The following is a 22811-nucleotide window of genomic DNA, read 5'->3' as shown; positions in this document are numbered from 1 at the left end:
TATTGTTAGAAATTTTAGTGTGTTAGAAATTGTTAGAAAGTTTAGTTAGTATTGTTAGAAATTGTTAGAAATTTAGTGTGTTAGAAATTGTTAGAAATTTAGTGTGTTAGAAATTGTTAGAAATTTAGTGTGTTAGAAATTGTTAGAAAGTTTAGTTAGTATTGTTAGAAATTTTAGTTAGGAAATTGTTAGAAATTTTAGTTAGAAAAAATTTAGTGTGTTAGAAAAAAGTTAGTGTGTTAGATGTGTTAGGAAATTTTAGTTAGAAAAAATTTAGTGTGTTAGATGTGTTAGGAAATTTTAGTATGTGTTAGATTTTAAATATGTGTTAGAAAAAATTAGATGAAATATGTAAGTACTTTATTCAAATTCATAAATACTTTATTCAAATTCAATATTATATTTGTTAGTTTGCATACGATGTCGCGGCCTCCGCGTCCTGGAGCTAGGACAGTTTTAGAGGAGATGCAGCAGATGGGGGAAGTCCGGGACTGGGCTCCGCCGGGGTGGCACTGGGAGGTGTTATCTTCCGGGGCGCGCACCTTGGTGCGGAATCCGGGTCCCGTCGTCGACCCGGATATTCTCTGGTGGAGGTCCTATGGGCCACGTTCGTTTCAGAGGGAGCCGGCCCCGCCGGAGGAGGTAGCTCAGCGCATGGAGGTCCTGTAAGTATTATTTATGTAATTAAGTCTCTACCGCGGCTCGTCCATTATTGCATGCATATAACCATACTCTCACTGTATTATGCAGAATGAAGATTCGCGAATGCCGCAAGGGGCAAATCTATGATCTTGGGTTCGTTGACCCATACACCGTGAATGGGTATACTCGTCGACAACTCTCCCAAGGACACAGAGAATAACTTGGTACATGTCTTAAGGAAAAACTCATACAAAAGGGCAATACTATTTCCTTACAACTTCGCGTGAGTGTTACTCTCTTCACACATTAAATCTTTTTTCGCTTACTCCATGTGTTAAGTGTAATTGATGAGTTGTGCATATATATATATATATATGTGTCCGCAGGTTTCACTATATCCTGCTAGTCATTGAACCCGACACCGGGATAGTAGAAGTCATGGACTCGAAGAGTAAACCCCTTGAGGCATGGGGGGACATGGCTGATATCCTCCACAAGGCTTGGAAACGGTTCACCAACAAAGCTCCGGGTTTAAAGAATAAAGAACTTCGAATAAAACATGTACCGGTAAGTACTAATGGCTAGGCCGCGCATCTCTTTGATTCTAGTTTCAATACAATTATTATCATCCTTGATTATATATATATTATTTTGATTGAACTTTGTTCTCGTAAAGTGCTTGAGGCAAGAGGACGCGAATAATTTATGCGGGTTCTACGTTTGCGAGTTCATCCGCCGAATACCCATCATGTGAGGGACATTTTGGAACAACTTGATGTAAGTAATTAAACAACATTCGTGGCTTTATTTTATCACCTTGTGTTTCATTCACATACACACACATATATATATTGACCACCGTAGCTTCTTCAAATTATTAGATCCAACGGTTGCGGAACGGTCTTCTAGCAACAGAGCGTGTACGAGCAATTCAAGAAGAACTCGGCGGGGTTCTTACTTGAGCAAGTCATAGCTCCGGATGGAGAACACTATGTGGACAACCGCCAATATCAAAGTTGATGTAGACATATATATATATGCATGAACGTGTGTCACTTTGATCGATATATGTAATACAATGGTTTCCTATATATATATTTGAATTGTTTGCATTAATATTATACCGTGTTTCGAATGGAGGCGAGTCTCGCCGCGGCAGCGTTTTAGTGAAAATTCCTGCCGCGGCGCAGTCTGCCGCGGCAGGGAATGGCACCAAAACCCTGCCGCGGCCCAACCCTTTTGCACCGGTTCGTATTACGAACCGGTGCAAAAGCTCCCCCGCCGAGCGCCCCACAGCCGGCCACGTGGAGACCCCTTTAGCACCGGTTCGTAAGAGAACCGGTGCAAAAGGGGGGGGCCTTTTGCACCGGATGGTTTGCACCGGTTGGCCATCCGGTGCATATGGGCCTTTTGAACCGGTGCAAAAGATCTAAACAAAACTGCATTTCTCCGCTAAATAAATCTTCTCAATTAATTACAACTTAGTTTATTTTATTATATGCATTTTTCGGTATAAAGAAAATTTGGCTGTTTTGAAAACATATGTTCACGAGAACCAACCTGTACTTTGATAGTTAGGAGAGCAATGACACAACATGTCATTAAAAAAATCAAATATGTGATTTCTCAATTTTTGTGGGATGATGATGAGCAAGGGAAGAAAATGCATTGGTATGCATGGAGAAAATTATGCTCTACCAAGAAAATTTCCCTTAGTCACTGTATTCGTGCATTGACAAGGGCGGATTCCGACCATACACACTAGTAGAAAAAAGGTCTTCCATCCCAACCCATTAGTCTCCAAATATTTTGACCCGGGACTAATGGGATCTTTAGTCCCGGTTCTGCTGGTGACCCGAGACTAATGCTCCGGCCTGGGACTAAAGGGTACCCTTTAGTCTCGGTTGGTAACACCAACCGGGACTAAAGGGCTATGGTGGGTTGCGGCCGGCGCATGCATCTTTAGTCCCGGTTGGGGACACCAACCGGTACTAAAGGCCCTTTAGTCCCGGTTGGTGTGCCCAACCGGGACTAAAGGTTTTTTCTGGTTTTTACTCCCCACACCCCCCCCCGTGGATCGCCTTTTTAACTCTGTAAAATAGAAAAGAAAATGATAGAAAATTCAAAAAATAAAATCTTTTGAGATTCCTTTATGTTACGCAACCTACTATTAGGGAAAATTAAGAAATTCGAATTTTCACTTTTTTGGCAAAAATGGGTTTGAAAAATGGTAAAACCGCATTAACTTTTGCATACGACGTCGGAAAAAAGTATAATATATCAGAATCATCGTGGGAAAAAGTTACATCTGAATTCACCTGGGTTTACCCGGTTGGCCAAATTTTAGATTCTCAAAATTCGAAATGAAAATACGAAAGCAGGAAGATTTTAGTTTTTTCTATAAATTACAGATTTTATATTTTTAAATTTTTTTAAAAAAATTAGAATTAATAATTGCATCCTGCATAAAGATTACTATTCCTTTACCCAATTTTTAGATTTTCAAATTTTTAGGTTTTAGATTTGGCAAAAAAAACTTACCAAATTAAAACAATTAAAAATAATACAAATTAAAAAGTTAATGTTTATTTATTTACTCAAAACATCATTACTTTTGTTTATTAAAAATTATTTGAAATTCAATCAAAAATTCATAGGACATCGACCAACATGTTAATAGGATTGATATGATACTAGTATCACATACATGCGCGCGAAGCACTTGGATGCGGGACGGAATGGAACACGGAAGTTAAGCATGCTAGTGCTAGAGTAGTGGGAGGATGGGTGACCGAGCGGGAAGTTTGACCACGAGTAAGTAATTTGACTAGAGATAAGTGTAGTTAGAGATAGAGACTAAACTATGCAAATAACTGAAACAATAGAAATTCCAAAAAAAATAGAAAAAAAATGGAGTGAAAAAAAAATCGAAAATCTGGAGATATTTTCGTCCCGACGCGCGGAACCCACGTGGATAGACCTTTAGTCCCGGTTCGTAAGCAACCGGGACTAAAGGGGAGGCCTTTAGTCTCGACCCTTTAGTCCCGGTTGATACTCGTTTTGGGCCGATGGCTAATCAAGAACATAATTCGGTGTTCGGTGTGACAGATATATTACTCATTTAGGAGACACCATGTCCACCATTCCAAGTTGTGCCATGATCCGGCTTGATAGCCGATTATGCTAGCAGTCAGAGGTGATCTGGAGGATCGATATATGAAGGCTTACACTAGAGCTCATTTAACATGACCTCAAATGAATAAGTGATACAAACGAAAGTTGTGCGTCTCGTCGAAACAAGCAACTTTGGTTTTTGAGTCATCGCGATCCGAGTTAGTATACGATTTGTGGAGCTAAAGTACTGCTGGAACTCAAATTACCGGAGGTGGGGCGCCCAACCATAGAGGCCTCTAAGGTAGGGCGCGAGCGGAGTTGGCGCACAGGCGAAAACGTCGGAATTGATCGTTTTTCTTTCTACCTCTATTGAGCGATCAAGATGAACTCGGATGGAAAAGTTGTCAACATGAAAGTTCTTCGTTTTTTCGAGACGAACATGACCTCTATTGAGCTCATTTAACATGACCTCAAATGAATAAGTGATACAAACAAAAGTTGTGCGTCTCGTCGAAACAAGCAACTTTGGTTTTTGAGTCATCGCGATCCGAGTTAGTATACAATTTGTGGAGCTAAAGTACTGCTGGAACTCAAATTACCGGAGGTGGGACGCCCGACCATAGAGGCCTCTAAGGTAGGGCGCGAGCGGAGTTGGCGCACAGGGGAAAACGTCGGGATTGATCGTTTTTCTTTCTACCTCTATTGAGCGATCAAGATGAACTCGGATGGAAAAGTTGTCAACATGAAAGTTCTTCGTTTTTTTGAGACGAACAACTTTGTTGTTTACGAGATTTTGATTTGAGGTCGTTAACGGTCTCGAAAAGGGTCCGCAATGTGCAGATACGTTTTTTACCGAACATTTATAGAAAGTTCGGGCCAAACCATCCGAATTGGACCCAATCTACGGTTTTGGACGTGAATCCAACCCTTCATCTTGCACGGAAAGTCCAGACGCCCTTTATATACATGAGGGGTGACGGCCGATTGAACCAACACCAATCGAACAAACACATCTACTACTTTTTTGTGTTCATCTACTTTTATCTCTCTCCCCTTGTATCTTTCTTCTCGTTCTTCGTTGATTCTTCAGGATTGGAGGCTGCGAATCCACGAGGTCCTAGGGGCGGTCAGGCCGACCTAGGGCAGCCCATAGCCGCCGCAAGCCCTGACGGGGTCCCTCCCGGGCGAATGGGGTTTCGGGTCTACAAAAGAGCCCGCCGGACTGTCTTGCGTATCGCGCTTCCGGCGAGCCTCCCTCGGCGCGTGCTGCCGCGCATCGCGCTCGGCGTCGAGGGTACACGGCGACGTGTTCGTGTGCGAACCCGTTGTAAACCGGGACTAAATGGCATTTTTCTACTACACCGATTCTTATTGATTCAGGGGTGAAAGCACACTTGGGTAATAAGCCAAATTTTCTTTTGAGTTGTATTGGCTGCGGCAAGAAGGTTTCTTCGATATGATTGAAAAAGAGTGGAATTCGGTTTTGGTAGGTTTGAATCCGATAGATGTGTGGTTGAACAAATTAAGACACATACGGAAGTTTTTGAAAGGATGGGCTAAAAATCAAAGTGGGAAGTATAAGAAAGAGAAGGAGTGACTACTAGGTATTATTGACCATTTAGATGTGAAAGCTGAAACAAATATCTTGACTTTATCGGAAAGGTGAAGGAGATATGCCCTAGAGGCAATAATAAAGTGGTTATTATTTATATCTTTATGTTTATGATAAATGTTTATATATCATGCTATAATTGTATTAACCGAAACATTAGTACATGTGTGATATGTAGACAAACAAAGAGTCCCTAGTATGCCTCTTAACTAGCTTGTTGATTAATGGATGATTAGTTTCATAATCATGAACATTGGATGTTATTAATAACAAGGTTATATCATTGTATGAATGATGTAATGGACACACCCAATTAAGCGTAGCATAAGATCTCGTCATTAAGTTATTTGCTATAAGCTTTCGATACATAGTTACCTAGTCCTTATGACCATGAGATCATGTAAATCACTTATACCGGAAAGGTACTTTGATTACACCAAACGCCATTGCGTAAATGGGTGGCTATAAAGGTGGGATTAAGTATCTGGAAAGTATGAGTTGAGGCATATGGATCAACAGTGGGATTTGTCCATCCCGATGACGGATAGATATACTCCGGGCCCTCTCGGTGGAATGTCGTCTAATGTCTTGCAAGCATATGAATGAGTTCATAAGAGACCACATACCACGGTACGAGTAAAGAGTACTTGTCGAGAGACGAGGTTGAACAAGGTATAGAGTGATACCGAAGATCAAACCTCGGACAAGTAAAATATCGCGTGACAAAGGGAATTGGTATTGTATGTGAATGGTTCATTCGATCACTAAAGTCATCGTTGAATATGTGGGAGCCATTATGGATCTCCAGATCCCGCTATTGGTTATTGGTCGGAGTGAGTACTCAACCATGTCCGCATAATTCACGAACCATAGGGTGACACACTTAAAGTTGGATGTTGAAATGGTAGTTCTTGAATATGGAATGGAGTTGGAATATTTGTTCGAAGTCCCGGATGTGATCCCGGACATCACGAGGAGTTCCGGAATGGTCCGGAGAATAAGATTCATATATAGGATGTCATTTTATGTGAAATAAAATGTCACGGAAGGTTCTATGGAAGGTTCTAGAAGGTTCTAGAAAAGTCCGGAAGAAACCACCAAGGAAGGTGGAGTCCACAAGGGACTCCACCTCCATGGCCGGCCAGCCCTAGATGGGGTGGAGTCCCAAGTGGACTCCACCATAGGGGCCGGCCACCCCCCACATGGGAGGTGGGAATCCCACCTTTGGGTGGGAGTCCTAGTTGGGCTAGGATTGCCCCCTCCTATGGAAGGTTTTGGTTTCGGGTCTTATTCGAAGACTTGGACACCAACACTTGGGTTCCACCTATATAATGAGGGGCATAGGGGAGGGGCCGGACACACCAAAGCCACCACCTTGGCCGCACCCCTTGGAGGCCGGCCACCCCTCTCCCCAAACCCTAGCCGCCCCACTCCTCCTTCTTCCCCGCACGCTTAGCGAAGCTCCGCCGGATTCTCCACCGCCACCGACACCACGCCGTCGTGCCGTCGGATTCAAGAGGAGCTACTACTTCCGCTGCCCGCCGGAACGGGGAGGTGGACGTCGTCTTCATCAACAACCGAACGTGTGACCGAGTACGGAGGTGCTGCCCGTTCGTGGCGCCGGAAGCGATCGTGATCAAGATCTTCTACGCGCTTTTGCAAGCGGCAAGTGAACGTCTACCGCAGCAACAAGAGCCTCATCTTGTAGGCTTTGGAATCTCTTCAAGGGTGAGACTCGATATCCCCTCGTTGCTACCATCTTCTAGATTGCATCTTGGCTTGGATTGCGTGTTCGCGGTAGGAAAATTTTTGTTTTCTATGCAACGTTTTCCTACAGTGGTATCAGAGCCGTGTCTATGCATAGATGGTTGCACGAGTAGAACACAATGGTTTTGTGGGCGTTGATGCTCTTGTTATCTTTAGTTGAGTACTTTGCATCTTTATGGCATAGTGGGATGAAGCGGCTCGGACTAACTTTACATGACCGCGTTCATGAGACTTGTTCCTCGTTCGACATGCAACTTGTATTGCATAAGAGGCTTTGCGGGTGTCTCGTCTCTCCTACTATAGTAAAGATTCAATTTACTCTTCTATTGACAACATTAGTATCAACGTTGTGGTTCATGTTCGTAGGTAGATTAGATCTCTCTCGAAAACCCTAAACCACGTAAAATATGCAAACCAAATTAGAGACGTCTAACTTGTTTTTGCAGTGGTTTGGTGATGTGATATGGCCATAATGTGATGATGAATATGTATGAGATGATCATTATTGTATTGTGGCAACCGGCAGGAGCCTTATGGTTGTCTTTAAATTTCATGTTGAGTAGTATTTCAAAGTAGTTGTAATAGTTGCTACATGAGGTGAACAACCATGAGGACGGCGCCATGGACCTTGACGCTACGCCGACGATGATGGAGATCATGCCCGTTGATGATGGAGATCATGTCCGTGCTTTGGAGATGAAGATCGAAGGCGCAAAGACTAAAGGGCCATATCATATCACATATGAATTGCATGTGATGTTAATCCTTTATGCATCTTATTTTGCTTAGATCGCGACGGTAGCATTATAAGATGATCCCTCACATTAATATCAAGATAATAAAGTGTTCTTCCCTCGTATGCACCGTTGCATTGTTCGACGTTTTGAAGCATCTCGTGATGATCGGGTGTGATAAACTCGACATACAACGGGTGTAAGCCATGTTGCACACGCGGAATACTTGGGTTTGCTTGACGAGCCTAGCATGTACGTACATGGCCTCGGACAACGGAAACCGAAAGGTTGAACACGAGTCATATGGATGATATGATCAACATGTTGATGTTCACCATTGAAGCTACATCATCTCACGTGATGATCGGTTTTGGTGTAGTAGATTTGGATCGTGTACCACTTAACAACTATGAGGGATGTTGTATTAAGTGGGAGTTCATTAGTAATTAGATTAAATCATGAACTAATTATCATAAACATAGTCTGAGTAGTATTTTGAATTAATTTTGTAGTATTGGCATCCGTTTACTACTATGCGCTAGTCTTATAATTGAGATAGAAATACTGTTAAAATCTGACTAGAAACTTTACGGATTGTTACCGTATTGTTAATGAATCAAGAAATAATTAAGTCCTATTGCAAACTTTTAGTGAAACTCACTTTGTTGATTCAGAGAGCTATGGTTTCAATTAGTACCTAAAGTTATCTTGTCTCCGTGAAACTTGAAGTTCAAATCTGTTTGAAAAGTAAGGAGCTGAAAATTTAGTTTTCGTAAATAATCAAGGTACGAGATATATGTGATATCTAAGACCTTATTGCAAGATGATAGAATATAAATTTAGTGAGACTACATAAACTCATAAGTTTTATGGGAATGTACGAAGGTTGAAGACGCAAGGCGTCCCAATCCTCCAACTATTGGGGCACTAACGATATTCGCATATCCATGAAGTGATTGTCCTTAGTATGCACCGTTGCTAAGACTCGTCGTTTCGAAGCATCACGTGATGATCGGGTGTTATAGATTCTACGTGTGCTTCCAACGGGTGCAAGCCAGATTTGCATATGCGAATACTAAGGTTTAAACTTTATGAGCCTAGCATGTACGTACATGGTCTCGTAAAGTTATCATGAATTGATGGATAAAATTATGAGTGAAATTGTTCATCATATTACAAATTTACTAATAGTGAAATCTGAAACACTTGTCATATGATGATCAACTTCAAAGTAAGAACCTCAAGGTTATTGGTATTTGACCAACAAACCTAGAAGTTATTGATGTTGAAATGTTTTTCTCGAATAATGAGGAAAGATAAAAGAGAAACCGCAAAAGATATTTTGGCAAAAGAAAAGAAAAGACTAGAAAGTCTAGCTCGGTGTATATAAATGATATACATGTTATGGTTGTATTCCTAGTTAAGTCACACAATGAAATTCTTGGTATTAGTACCATATTGGTTGGTATGAAGTATCATACAAAACAACGCAATACAAGAATACAATGGCCTAAGTGATCGACAAGGAATATGATAGAAATGCACGTCCGGAACAAAATAAAGTGTTATTATGTTCGTCGTTGGCATTCTATCTAGCCCTTAGAATTTATAATAAAGAACTTAATAATTGTTATTTTGCTCTGGTCAAATGAAAACAATGAGTTGTTCAAATTATGACATTACTCCATGTACGATGGATAAGTTATTATAAATCTTAATGGTGAAACACACATACATAACACCGACGCTAAAAATGCCATAAGGCAAATGATTTGAATTCCACTTATTTGTGGAACCGCAATTTAGGTCATGTTAGAAAGGATCGCATGAAGGAACTCCATGCAAATGGATTTTTGGAGTCATTCGATTTGTTGAATCGTTTGGCACTTGCAAAATCTTTTCTAAAAGGTAATGACTGAAATACCGTTCATAGGCCGAAGAGTTGAACGGGCAACTAACTTAGTGAAAACATACATAATGATATATGTGGTTCACTGGGCATAGTTGTGTGCGGAAGATTCTTCTACTTCATGAAAATTTTCAAACAATGAATTGAGTATATATGTGGATATATTCAATAAGGAAAAGTTTGAAACATTTGAATAGGATTCAAATAAACTTCAGCATGAAGTGGAAATCATCGTAATAGAAAAATCAAATATCTATGATTGGATCATGGTGAAAATATTTGAATTACAGGTTTTAGCGAACATCTAAGAGAGTTATGAAATTGTTCTACAACTCACATTTCTTGGAGTATCATAATGATGATATAGTATCCGAGATATGTATCCAAACCTTGTTGGATTAATGATGTGATAAAATATTATGACGCCATTATATTTTTGTGGATTATGCTTTAGTGACTACCGCTTTTACACTAAATAGAGCATCATCATGATCCGTTGAAATGACACCATACAAGTTATGGTATGGGTATAAACCCTAATAGTCTTTTCTTTAAATTTTTGGTCTAAGAGTTTACAACCAAAATCGGATGAATGTCTTTGTTGGTTATCCCAAGAGATTTTATTGGGAATTCTTCCCACAAGACAAAGACAAAAGTGTTTGTCAATGTTTCTTATTTCCGAGAAATTGTTTCTAGTGAAGTATTTGAGTGGGAGGACAATATAATTTGATAAGGTTTATGAACCTGAGCATAATGATCGCAGTAGCGCAAAGCATCGGAATTGGTTTCGGAAGCGGCCATAACGATCATGGCTCCCATGACTACAAAATGTTTTAGCCATGAAGATCGAAGTACATATTGAATCTTGTAGGTATGGTTTACTTTATGATCAAATAAATGATTTGTGAACAAAGGATTGTTTTTTGAACAAATGATAAACCAACTACAAACAAAGAAGTTATGATGGGCCCTGATTCCGTTAAAATGGCTATACGCCATGAAATCCAAGATAGATGAATACTTTTTGAAAGTAAATGGATCTATAAAATTGATGGACTTGGATGAAATATCTTTGAAGAAGCTTGACTTGTCGAAAAGTTGTTTACGACAAAGTTCAAAGAGTTGACTACGACAAGATTAGATCTTCCGTAGCAATGCTTATAGTCTATATGGATTATTCTAGTAATCACTACATATTTCTTTTATGAGATATGTTAGAAGGATGGCAAAATACATTACTTATCGAAGTGTGTATTAAAGGTGTATACACGATACAACCAAGAGTTTTGCTGGTCCGTGGAATACTAGATAGGTATACGAACTTCAATTGGATGAAGTAAGTATCGCGGAGTTGAATCTTCACCAGATGAAATAGTCAAAGAATTTTTTGATTTCATCAAAGACGATGAAGAGGCTTGCTTTTGCAAGAGATTAAGTGGGAGCGCTGAGACATATTTATAATACTTATGTAGATGACATATAGTTGGTTATAAATGATGTAATTATATACTTGATTAAAAGGTTTCATTGAAAATTAACTTCAATGAAAGGATTTGGACTGAAACATATTTAGTGTCAAGATCTATGAAGATAGATTAAAACACATAAATAAGTTTAAGTCAAAGTACATATGATGGATATTGAAGTAGTTCAATATAGAAATATTAAGAAAATGTTCTTGTCATGTGAAGGTTTAACAAGACTTGAGTATATCTGACACTCAATGAGTAAAAACACATGAGTGATTATAGATCACAAATAATATGTACACAATCAGATATCATGTGCTATAAAGTGTTATGAGCATATACCAGAATGATTCATATGATGATCATTGGACGACAGTAAGAATATCCTTGAGTACTTTAGAAGAACTAAGGATATATATATATTTTTTTGTATGAAGAAATGACAAACAAATCGCTGTAAGGTGTTACACCGATATTGGTTTTGTCACATATAAAATATAATTTCAATCTCAAATTAGACTAAGTGTTGTTTAAAAGGTAGCACAATGAGCTAGAAGTTGTCTATGCTAGATTTAGAAGAGTTCTAAATATTGTGACGGATTCTACAAAAGAAGGCAGAGTATGTCATTATTTTGACAATGACAAAGGATGTTAAGTCAAGAGGTTCTTTGAGAACTTGGTGAAGTTCCGACACAGTCGGAAATTTGAAGCTATATTGTGTGTGACAATATTAGTGACATATTTCGATACAATGGAATTAAGGTTCCACCGAAAGATCAAACATATTTAATGCCAACTCATTTGGAAATGAGTGATGCGTTGAGACGCAAATGAATTACAAAATACATACGTTTCGAGCGTGTCGATCCGTTGACTAAAAACCTATCCCGTGAGCAATACATGATAAAGCACCATAAGGCCAAGGTGTTATATCTTTACAAATGTAAACTAGATTATTGACTCTAGTGCAAGTGGGAGACTCGAAGGAGATATGCCCTAGAGGCAATAATAAAGTGGTTATTATTTATATCTTTATGTTTATGATAAATGTTTATATATCATGCTATAATTGTATTAACCGAAACATTAGTACATGTGTGATATGTAGACAAACAAAGAGTCCCTAGTATGCCTCTTAACTAGCTTGTTGATTAATGGATGATTAGTTTCATAATCATGAACATTGGATGTTATTAATAACAAGGTTATATCATTGTATGAATGATGTAATGGACACACCCAATTAAGCGTAGCATAAGATCTCGTCATTAAGTTATTTGCTATAAGCTTTCGATACATAGTTACCTAGTCCTTATGACCATGAGATCATGTAAATCACTTATACCGGAAAGGTACTTTGATTACACCAAACGCCACCGCGTAAATGGGCGGCTATAAAGGTGGGATTAAGTATCCGGAAAGTATGAGTTGAGGCATATGGATCAACAAGTGGGATTTGTCCATCCCGATGACGCGATAGATATACTCTGGGCCCTCTCGGTGGAATGTCGTCTAATGTCTTGCAAGCATATGAATGAGTTCATAAGAGACCACATACCACGGTACTGAGTAAAGAGTACTTGTCGGAGACGAGGTTGAACAAGGTATAGAGTGATACCGAAGATCAAACCTCGGACAAGTAAAATATCGCGTGACAAAGGGAATTGGTATTGTATGTGAATGGTTCATTCGATCACTAAAGTCATCGTTGAATATGTGGGAGCCATTATGGATCTCCCGCATCCCGCTATTGGTTATTGGTCGGAGTGAGTACTCAACCATGTCCGCATAATTCACGAACCGTAGGGTGACACACTTAAAGTTGGATGTTGAAATGGTAGTTCTTGAATATGGAATGGAGTTGGAATATTTGTTCGAAGTCCCGGATGTGATCCCGGACATCACGAGGAGTTCCGGAATGGTCCAGAGAATAAGATTCATATATAGGATGTCATTTTATGTGAAATAAAATGTCGCGGAAGGTTCTATGGAAGGTTCTAGAAGGTTCTAGAAAAGTCCGGAAGAAACCACCAAGGAAGGTGGAGTCCACAAGGGACTCCACCTCCATGGCCGGCCAGCCCTAGATGGGGTGGAGTCCCAAGTGGACTCCACCATAGGGGGCCGGCCACCCCCCACATGGGAGGTGGGAATCCCACCTTTGGGTGGGAGTCCTAGTTGGGCTAGGATTGCCCCCTCCTATGAAAGGTTTTGGTTTCGGGTCTTATTCGAAGACTTGGACACCAACACTTGGGTTTAGGGATGGCACCCGCAGGGTATGGGTATGGGTAGTGCCATCCCATACCCGTACCCGTCGCCTTAAATCTTACCCATCACCCGTACCCATACCCGTCAACGGGTACAATTTTTTCCCATACCCGTCACCCGATAGGGTAAATGGGTACCCATGGGTAAAAAATAGCCACCCTTACAACACATCAAATTGATCAAAAAATATGATAGAAGGTGAAGCGATTCTAAATATGGGTCTAATCCTCACTAACCTACCAGATGATTGTAAGACCGGAAAGCGTGAGGTTCAGCCTAGCAACGTGAAGGCATGATTACGGGAAAATTAAGTAGTTTTGAATATTACGATGACCCATTAGTTAAATTTAGATGGGTAAATGGGTATGTGGGTATGGGTTCTACCATCCCATACCCGTACCCTCTCTACCCGATGGGTATGACATTTTCCCATTTACAAACCCATGGGTAATATTTTATCCCATACCCGTACTCTTATTGGGTTTTTACCCACCGGGTACGCGGGTCATGGGTACCCATTGCCATCCCTACTTGGGTTCCACCTATATAATGAGGGGCATAGGGGAGGGGGCCGGACACACCAAAGCCACCACCTTGGCCGCACCCCTTGGAGGCCGGCCACCCCCTCTCCCCAAACCCTAGCCGCCCCACTCCTCCTTCTTCCCCGCACGCTTAGCGAAGCTCCGCCGGGATTCTCCACCGCCACCGACACCACGCCGTCGTGCCGTCGGATTCAAGAGGAGCTACTACTTCCGCTGCCCGCCGGAACGGGGAGGTGGACGTCGTCTTCATCAACAACCGAACGTGTGACCGAGTACGGAGGTGCTGCCCGTTCGTGGCGCCTGAAGCGATCGTGATCAAGATCTTCTACGCGCTTTTGCAAGCGGCAAGTGAACGTCTACCGCAGCAACAAGAGCCTCATCTTGTAGGCTTTGGAATCTCTTCAAGGGTGAGACTCGATATCCCCTCGTTGCTACCATCTTCTAGATTGCATCTTGGCTTGGATTGCGTGTTCGCGGTAGGAAAATTTTTGTTTTCTATGCAACGTTTTCCTACAGAAGGAAAGTTCTAAAAAAACGCAAATGATAATCTAAATAAGTTAAGACGAGAAGAGGAGTCTAACTGGGCTCAAAGAGCGAAAGTCAAACATATTCAAGAAGGGGGGAAATAATACGCGATATTTCCACTTGATTGCAAATGGGAAGCATCGAATAAAGAAAAAAAATTCAGTTAGAACAACAGGAAGGAACCATTCTTGGTGAAGATAATCTAAAGGTCTATATTACTGAATTATATAAGAAATTGTTTGGGGCACCGGTTTCAAATAATATTTCGTTAGTAGTGGAAGGGACGCAGGATATTCCTCAGATCTCAGATGTTGAGAATGAGATATTGACAGCTCCCTTCTCTGAGGAAGAGGTTTATGAGGCACTATCAGAGATGGAACCTAATAAAGCTCCCGGGACAGATGGTTTCCCGGCGGAGTTTTATCAAAAAAATTGGGGGGTGATAAAGCACGACTTGATGGCGCTATTCAATCAGTTTAGTAATGGGGATTTGCCTCTTTACAAACTGAATTTTGGCATTATCACTTTATTACCTAAGAAAGAGGATGCAGTTCAAATACAACAATATAGACCTATTTGTTTATTAAATGTGTGTTTCAATTTTTTTACTAAAGTTGGTACAAATCGTATAACGGGGATTGCCCCAAGAGTTATAAAGCCAACACAATCGGTCTTTATGCCAGGAAGGAATATATTAGAAGGGGTGGTCATTTTACATATAACTATTCATGAGTTACATAGTAAGAAAAGAGATGGAATTTTATTCAAGATTGATTTTGAAAAGACATATGATAAAGTAAAATGGCCTTTTTTACAACAAACTCTAAGGATGAAGGGTTTTGCTCCTGAATGGTGTACGATGGTTCGACAGTTTGTTCAAGGGGGAGTGTAGGCATAAAAATGAATGATGACATTGGTCATTATTTTCAGACAAAAAAAGTTTTGAGGCAAGGAGATCCGTTGTCTCCAATGCTCTTTAATATTGTAGTAGATATTCTAGCCATCATAATTGAACGAGCAAGGACTGATGGTCAAGTTGGGGGCCTTATTCCTCATCTGGTTGAGGGGGGCATCTCTATATTACAATATGCTGATGATACAATCCTTTTTTTGGAGCTTGACCCCTTGAAAGCAGTCAATATGAAACTAATTTTATGTTTATTTGAAGAACTCTCATGACTAAAATAAATTTCCATAAAAGTGAGATTTTTTGTTTTGGTAAGGAAAAGGAGGAAGAGGATCAATACAAGCAAATTTTTGGATGTGATGTTGGCTCCTTACCTTTTCGGTACTTAGGTATTCCTATCCATTATAGAAAGCTCAGAAATTCTGATTGGTATCCAGTGGAGACCCGATTTGAAAGCAAATTGGGATGCTGGAAAGGCAAATTATTGTCCTATGTGGATAGATTTGTTCTTATCAATTCAGTTTTGACAAGCTTACCTATGTTTATGTTGTCCTTTCTAGAGATACCTGTTGGGGTAAGGAAAAGGCTGGACTTCTATAGGTCGAGATTTTTTTGGCAGTCTGATGAACAAAACAAAAAAATATAGACTTACAAAATGGAATATCGTCTGTCGACCAAAGATCAAGGGGGGTTAGGGATTGAGGTTCTCGAACTCAAAAATAGATGTTTACTTAGTAAGTGGCTCTATAAACTTCTTAATGAGGATGGGGTGTGGCAAGAACTGCTACATAATAAATACCTAATACAAAAAAAACCTATCTGAGGTCACAGCCAAGCCTACTGACTCTCCTTTTTGGAAGGGACTGATGGGGGTTAAAGATGATTTCTTTAGTAGAGGCTATTTAAAATTGGAAATGGAGCAAATACTCGTTTTTGGGAAGATACTTGGTTAGGAAAAGTACCACTAGCCCAGCAATATTCATCCTTATATAATATTGTGCATCACAAGAATGTAACGGTAGCCCATGTGTTAGCTCAAACACCTCTAAATATTGGTTCCCGACGGTTGTTGGTGGGTAACAAATGGACTTTGTGGTTACAGTTATGTCAAAAACTTATGATGGTTCAACTAAATGAGGACAAGGATCGTTTTGTTTGGAGTTTGACAAATAATGGCTTGTTTACGGTGAAATCTATGTATGAAGATCTTATGAATGACCACACTCCCTTCTTGAGAAAATACTTATGGAAAGTTAAAGTCCCACTTAAGATTAAAAAATTTATATGGTTTCTGAATAATAAGGTTTTGCTTACTAAAGATAATTTAGCTAAACGTCGATGGAATGGGTGTACAAAGTGTGTTTTTTGCGGAGAGCAGGAGACTATTGAACATCTATTCATAACCTGTCCTTTGGCTAAACTAATTTGGCGTACAGTCACTTTCACTTTTGATCTTCCACCTCCAACCAATATTATGAATATGTTTGGTAATTGGTTAAATGGTGTTGATAGACAATTTAAAGCATTCATTCGCATTGGAGTGTCTGCCTTATGTTGGTCTATATGGAGGGCGAGAAATGATATTATTTTTAACAAAAAACAATCTTTTCACTTTTTGCAAGTTATCCATATGGTGGCACATTGGGTTCAGTTGTGGGCTCTACTGTCACCGGAGGGGCAGCGGAATACTATGGTTACTAGCTGCACACGGCTCGAGACGGTCGTTCATGATATCTTGTGCCAGGCTGGTTGGCGACACACTAGGCGGCTGCAATGATGTGAAGTCTTTTTTTGTTTTATTTCTTTCGCTGGTTGATTCTTGTATCAATCCTCGGTGATGATTGAGATGTTCTAAACTTTGTGTACTCGTAACTTCTTAATAAAAGGCTGTGTGCATCATCATGATGCAGAAGCTGGGGGTTCTACTCCCTATTTCGGAAAAAAAATAGAAGGAAGGAGGTATGGGTTTTCGTGATCTTCACTCTTTCAATCTTGTGATCTTGTCGAAACAGGTTTGGAGCCTTTGCCTAGTACTTTTAACAAACGCACGGCAAAGCAAGTCTTTGCCTAGTGTTTTTAACAAACGCACGGCAAAGAAGCCTTTGCATAGTGTAAGCGCACGACAAATATGTAAAAACTGGATTTCTTCTCAGCTTAAAATGCGTGGCGTTGTATAGTTATCAACAGCATGCTTTCTCTACTCTGCGTCCTGGGTTCGAATCCTAGACCAGCTAGTTTGGGGCCTTTTTATTTAGATAAAACATGTTTGGCACACGACAAAGATGCGATCTTTCTCGTGCGACCTCGCACGGCAAAGCCTTTACCGTGTATATAGGATTCTTTGCCATGTAAATAGTTGCACGGCAAAATCTTGTTTTTCCCTTAGTGTTACAAGTTGTATTGGAAAAAACCGGTTGCAAGGGGGGTGTAACCAAAGAAATATTTCACGCACTAGAAAAGTTATTCACAGGGTAAAAAATGTTACTGTAGTATCAAATTATGAAATGAAATCATTTGGCTGTGAATTATCCACACCCTTAAAACATAAGCGCTCAGATCCCGGTCCTATTTTAAACCTTGAACCTATTTAAGTTGGGATTTTGCTAACGTGAAAAGGTCAAACCAAAAAAGGAAAAGTCCAAATTAATGTAAATAATTAGCTACTCCCACTTAATCACATGACACATCTATCATATTCATTTTCATCCCTTTTTAACCCCAATCCCCTTCCACCAATATTCCCATGACGATCTCCTACTACTAGCTAGGGTCGCCACCATCCGACCTCGTTGTCAAACTCCCATGCCTCTTCGCCCTTCTCCAACAAACACACGCTGATTTGGAGGTAGCACAAACATGCAGCGTCGGTCGTGGCCCATGGTAAAGGTAGTATGTCCGCCCGCTCGTGGATGGATGCGGCACAATGGAGTGGTTGGATTCCTCTGTCGCGTATGCAGCCCCGGACGGCAAGGCCCTTCCTCAGTCGTATCCGAAGACTCATTCGGCGAATCCCTTTCTCCGCCACGTCGGCAACCCCGGTCTGCGAGCCCCTTCCATTTCCCTGACTCGTGTGCGTGGACGGCGATGAGCTCCCCAGCTCCCCCTACGTCGTGGCCACCGCGCGCTAGACAGAACATCCTTTTATCTACCCTGCTACTATGAAAGAACGAAGGAATGGAATGCTGCCTGAGATATCAAATGATATTCTCAGACTCCATACTTAAAGTTGTTGGACAAGATACTTTGATTTGAAAACTAACACCTGTAGACAATTTCTCCTCCAAAATTGTGTATAAACAACATTGCTTCAACAACCTTGATCAGCTGGCAAGAAAACTGGCAAGACAACGAAAAAAATTTGTTCATCCACAAAGTATTGTTCTTCTAAACAAGGTCTGACAGGACAAGCACATGGCACCACGGGTACAAATTTTTGCTTGGAGGCTTCTAAGAAAAGCAGTTCCTACAAGTAAGAGAGCAAGTAAGTTCTCTAAACACATACATGAAAACTGCTCTAGGTGTGACAACACAGAAGATGAAATGCACATGTTTTTTTTCCTTTGCCCCTTTTCTAAAGCTGGATGGTTCTATTCACCATGGTTTATTAAAACTAGAATTCTAGCTGCAACTAATCACTCTATTCGTGACATGATCCAAAGTTTGCTTAACTCCCGCCCTCCACAGTTTACTCTTACTAGTTTATATACCTTTTTGTGGTACCTTTGAAAATATCGAAACGATGCTCTCTTTGCTAGGAAATATTGCAGGCCATCTCAAGTGTTCGTGACAGCAAATGCTATCATCGAAGCATCCAAATTAGATGGTCCGGCCCTGCTAAAGATCATGGTGTGAATTGCTTACAGGACCATCTACTACCGCCGACAATACAAGGTCCACACTCTTTTGCAGGCAACACAATTTTCTGTGACGCTGCGTGGGAAATGCAACCAAACAACACCACTAAACTAGCACGAATTGGAGTCTTCATTCAAATTCAAAATAATCACCATGTCAAACAACTTCACATCTCGGCAATGTACCCTCCAGCTTCTTCTCCTCTTCCGGCCGAGACTTTTGGTCTGATTCTTCCGACCAGATTAGCGGAGGTATTCAACATACAAGATCCACACTTTCTCACGGATTCCTCAGAACTAGCTTACGCGGCAAAAGCAGCAGATATATTCTCCGCTTCAGGACAACAGGCCACTGCTAGCTCAGATTCAAAATAACCCTATCTCCAAGCGAAGCAACGTTTCTCACATAAACAGGGGAAACACCGTCAAGGCTCATCATCTTTCAAGGCTAGCTTCAAAATTGCAAGATAGACCTGTACTATTCCGTTGCTTGTGTTCAGATGGAGGACTTTGTCCAATGAGAGGAACTCTCTCTCAAACCAGGTGCTACCTTTCACGCTTCTCTCTGTAAAATGCTCCTAGATGAATACAATTTTATGTTAAAAGAAAGACAGATGACCACTAGTTCCATTTAGCCTTTTCCTGTGACTTCAAGGAAAACCATACAGTAATTACCTTCCAAAGATGAGCCATGGTAAAAAAAAGGGAGTTTATTTTATATGTTATGGGGTTTCATCAAGGCACGGGGAAAATTGATAGTTGGTGCAATGACGGGAAGTAACTTATAAATGAGATCACAGGTGACAAAGAATATTTTTCAGTGAGAGGTGATGTTCCCTTCGATAGGGATGCGGGCTAAAATCCGCTATAGCCTTTCTCGCATGGTGCGGATAACTGCATTAGCCTGCTAAAAGATGTCCAAGTCCTTAAATAGTCGGCTATAGCTAAGCTATAGCCGGGCTATAGCTGTTTTGGGATGCCGCGGCTATAGCATGTAGCCGGCTATTTAAAACATTGATCTCAAGACTGGCCATGTCAGTTTCTTGAACTTGATCTCTCAGAGGTGCTTATAGGTGTGTGTTCATACGGATGAGTGTATGTATATATTTGTGAGCGTATGCGCCATACTGTGTTGCGAAAAACAAATCACAAGACGGTGAAAACTATCTAAAATGTGACAACAAAATCGAAATTCGGATGTATCTAGACACTAAATAGCATCTAGATACACTTAGATTTAGACAAATTTCAGACATGCATCTATTTATAGACAGAGGTAGTATAATGCATGACTAAGATATGTCAACTCGTGCAATAAACAAAAAAGTGTTGTCCTTCTACAAAAATGCTTTTCTAATTTAAGACAAGGTAAATCCTTGTTTTCTCATCAAACTCAACAATCGTCTTACAAAATGTCACCATTGTACTCCCAAGCTGAAGGATCACCATCGCGCACACGTGTCCTTATATTCATAGAGCCATTCAGTGTTCCTTTGTTGTTAAGAAAAGCACATGTACCAAACCAAAACTAAAGTTCGCATTTACGTCGAACCGATTGCCGCCCGGATGATATCCTTTCGATGCTGGTGTACCGGATGTTGTCCTTCGTGAGCCATGGCACCATCTTGACGAACTGTCGTTCATGTTCGTAGTATTCAGATATCTCCATTAAACGGAGCCTCGGCGTGGAGATGCCAATATACAGCCTCTCGTCTGGGTAATCCGGATCGAAATCCATCGTCTCGTCAGAGTAGCAGCCGACGAGGGCCAGGCGCTCGAGCGAGGGCGACACGAGGGCGTCACCCTGGAGGCGACAGCGCACGAGGGCGAGACTCCGCAGCGCCGGGCAGCGCGAGAAGTCGAGGAGGCCGTCGACGAGGTGGACGGCGTCGAGGTGCACCGTCGTGAGGTGCGGGGAGGCGAACGTTAAGGCAGACCGCGGCCGCCAGGGTACCGACGCGTTCTCCAAGCGGACCATCAGTGAGCGGGCGCGGCACTGTGCGGAGAGAGCGTAGTTGACCCAAAGGTCCATGTGGCCGTCGGCCTGGCGTTTGTAGCGCCAGTAATCGTAGTCAGGGCTGTCGTACGACGGCTCGGACGGTATCACCAGGTTGGCGTCGATGTCGAACGAGTGCAACGGCGGCTTGTCGCGGTGAACGATCAGGCTGTTGACGAAGAGACGGAAGTTGTCGCCCTTGCCGCGGACGCGGACGGCGGGGGTGGATCGCCAGAGGTGGCGCCAGCGGCGGGAGAGGATGGACGACTTCACGGCCTCGCGCGACGGTAGGAAGGAGAGCACGTGGTTCAGGAGCTCGTCCGGCAGCGCGTCGAATAGGACGCCGCCGCCGCCGCCGCCGCTCATCTTTTGACGGATCGGCGCTGCTAGGTCTGCGTTTGTAGGAATATGGAGGGGGAGATATTCGAGGGTGGTATATTATAGGCAGAGCCTTTGCTATATGCATGCAAATCAAACACTTCCAAGAAAAAAAGGTAGGAGTAGCACGAATTAATATTCGGTATGATTTGCAGCCTCGCAATTCGATCGCATTCCGTTGGCTAGCGGCTAGCCTCGCAAAACCAAAACAAAAATAAGCTTCCTTCAGCTATAATACGTTTTCAAACAGCGTTAATAATAATTGATCCAGAGTATCCCGTGGGATGTGTACGTCCACACCAATATTCTGCTATTTCCAGCAAAAGTTTTGCTAAATTAATTAAGAATTGTTTAGCAAATAAATCGAGCAAATTAGTTTCTGAAATAAAAAAAATTACGGTCTCTTTTTTGTGCTATTAGCATTTTTACCCCCGCACATACACCCTCTTTGGTGTGATCGATGGTAGTGTTGATGTGTACAAGTAGATTGCCTAGCCCTTTCCATCAGTTCGGATTTTTGGTTCAAGTGGCTAGTGCATGAAGCTTAACATGGTATCAGAGCCAAAATTGGTCCTCTTGTTCTTCTAGTCCGTACGGTCTCTTTCTCTTTGGCTTGTTCCGGCTGCCGCCTCTCTCCGGCCGCCGCCTCTCCCCGGCCCCTGCTCCGTCCGCCGGCCCGCCTCTCCCCGGCCGCCGCCCCTCCACGGCCGCTGCTCCGCCGCCGGCCAGCCCCTTCCCCGCCGCCCCTCTTCTTCCCGGCCGCCGCCGCTCCCCGGCTTCCTCCGCCCCGGCCTCTCCGTTCCCGGCTGGCCCGCCCGCGCCGCCTCCACGTCCGCCCGCCCGCGCCCGAGTCTGCCCGCCGCCTCCACGCCCCGTACTGTGTGCGTTCTTCCGCCGCATCGTCCCCGCGTGCCTTTTCGTCTCTGATTCGATTGGAATCTGGTCCGATCTATAAAAAAAAAAGAGTTATGTCTTCCTCGGGCTATGTTGCGATCCCTCGCTGCCCGGTGATCTTTGATGGCGCGAATTACCCTGATTTCGCTATCAGAGCCCCAGGTCTCGAGTTCAAATCCTAGCTTTCACAATTTATTCTAAAT

Source organism: Lolium rigidum, chromosome 3, assembly GCF_022539505.1.
Source record: "Lolium rigidum isolate FL_2022 chromosome 3, APGP_CSIRO_Lrig_0.1, whole genome shotgun sequence".
Lineage (NCBI taxonomy): Eukaryota > Viridiplantae > Streptophyta > Magnoliopsida > Poales > Poaceae > Lolium > Lolium rigidum.
This window is presented reverse-complemented; position numbering follows the sequence as displayed.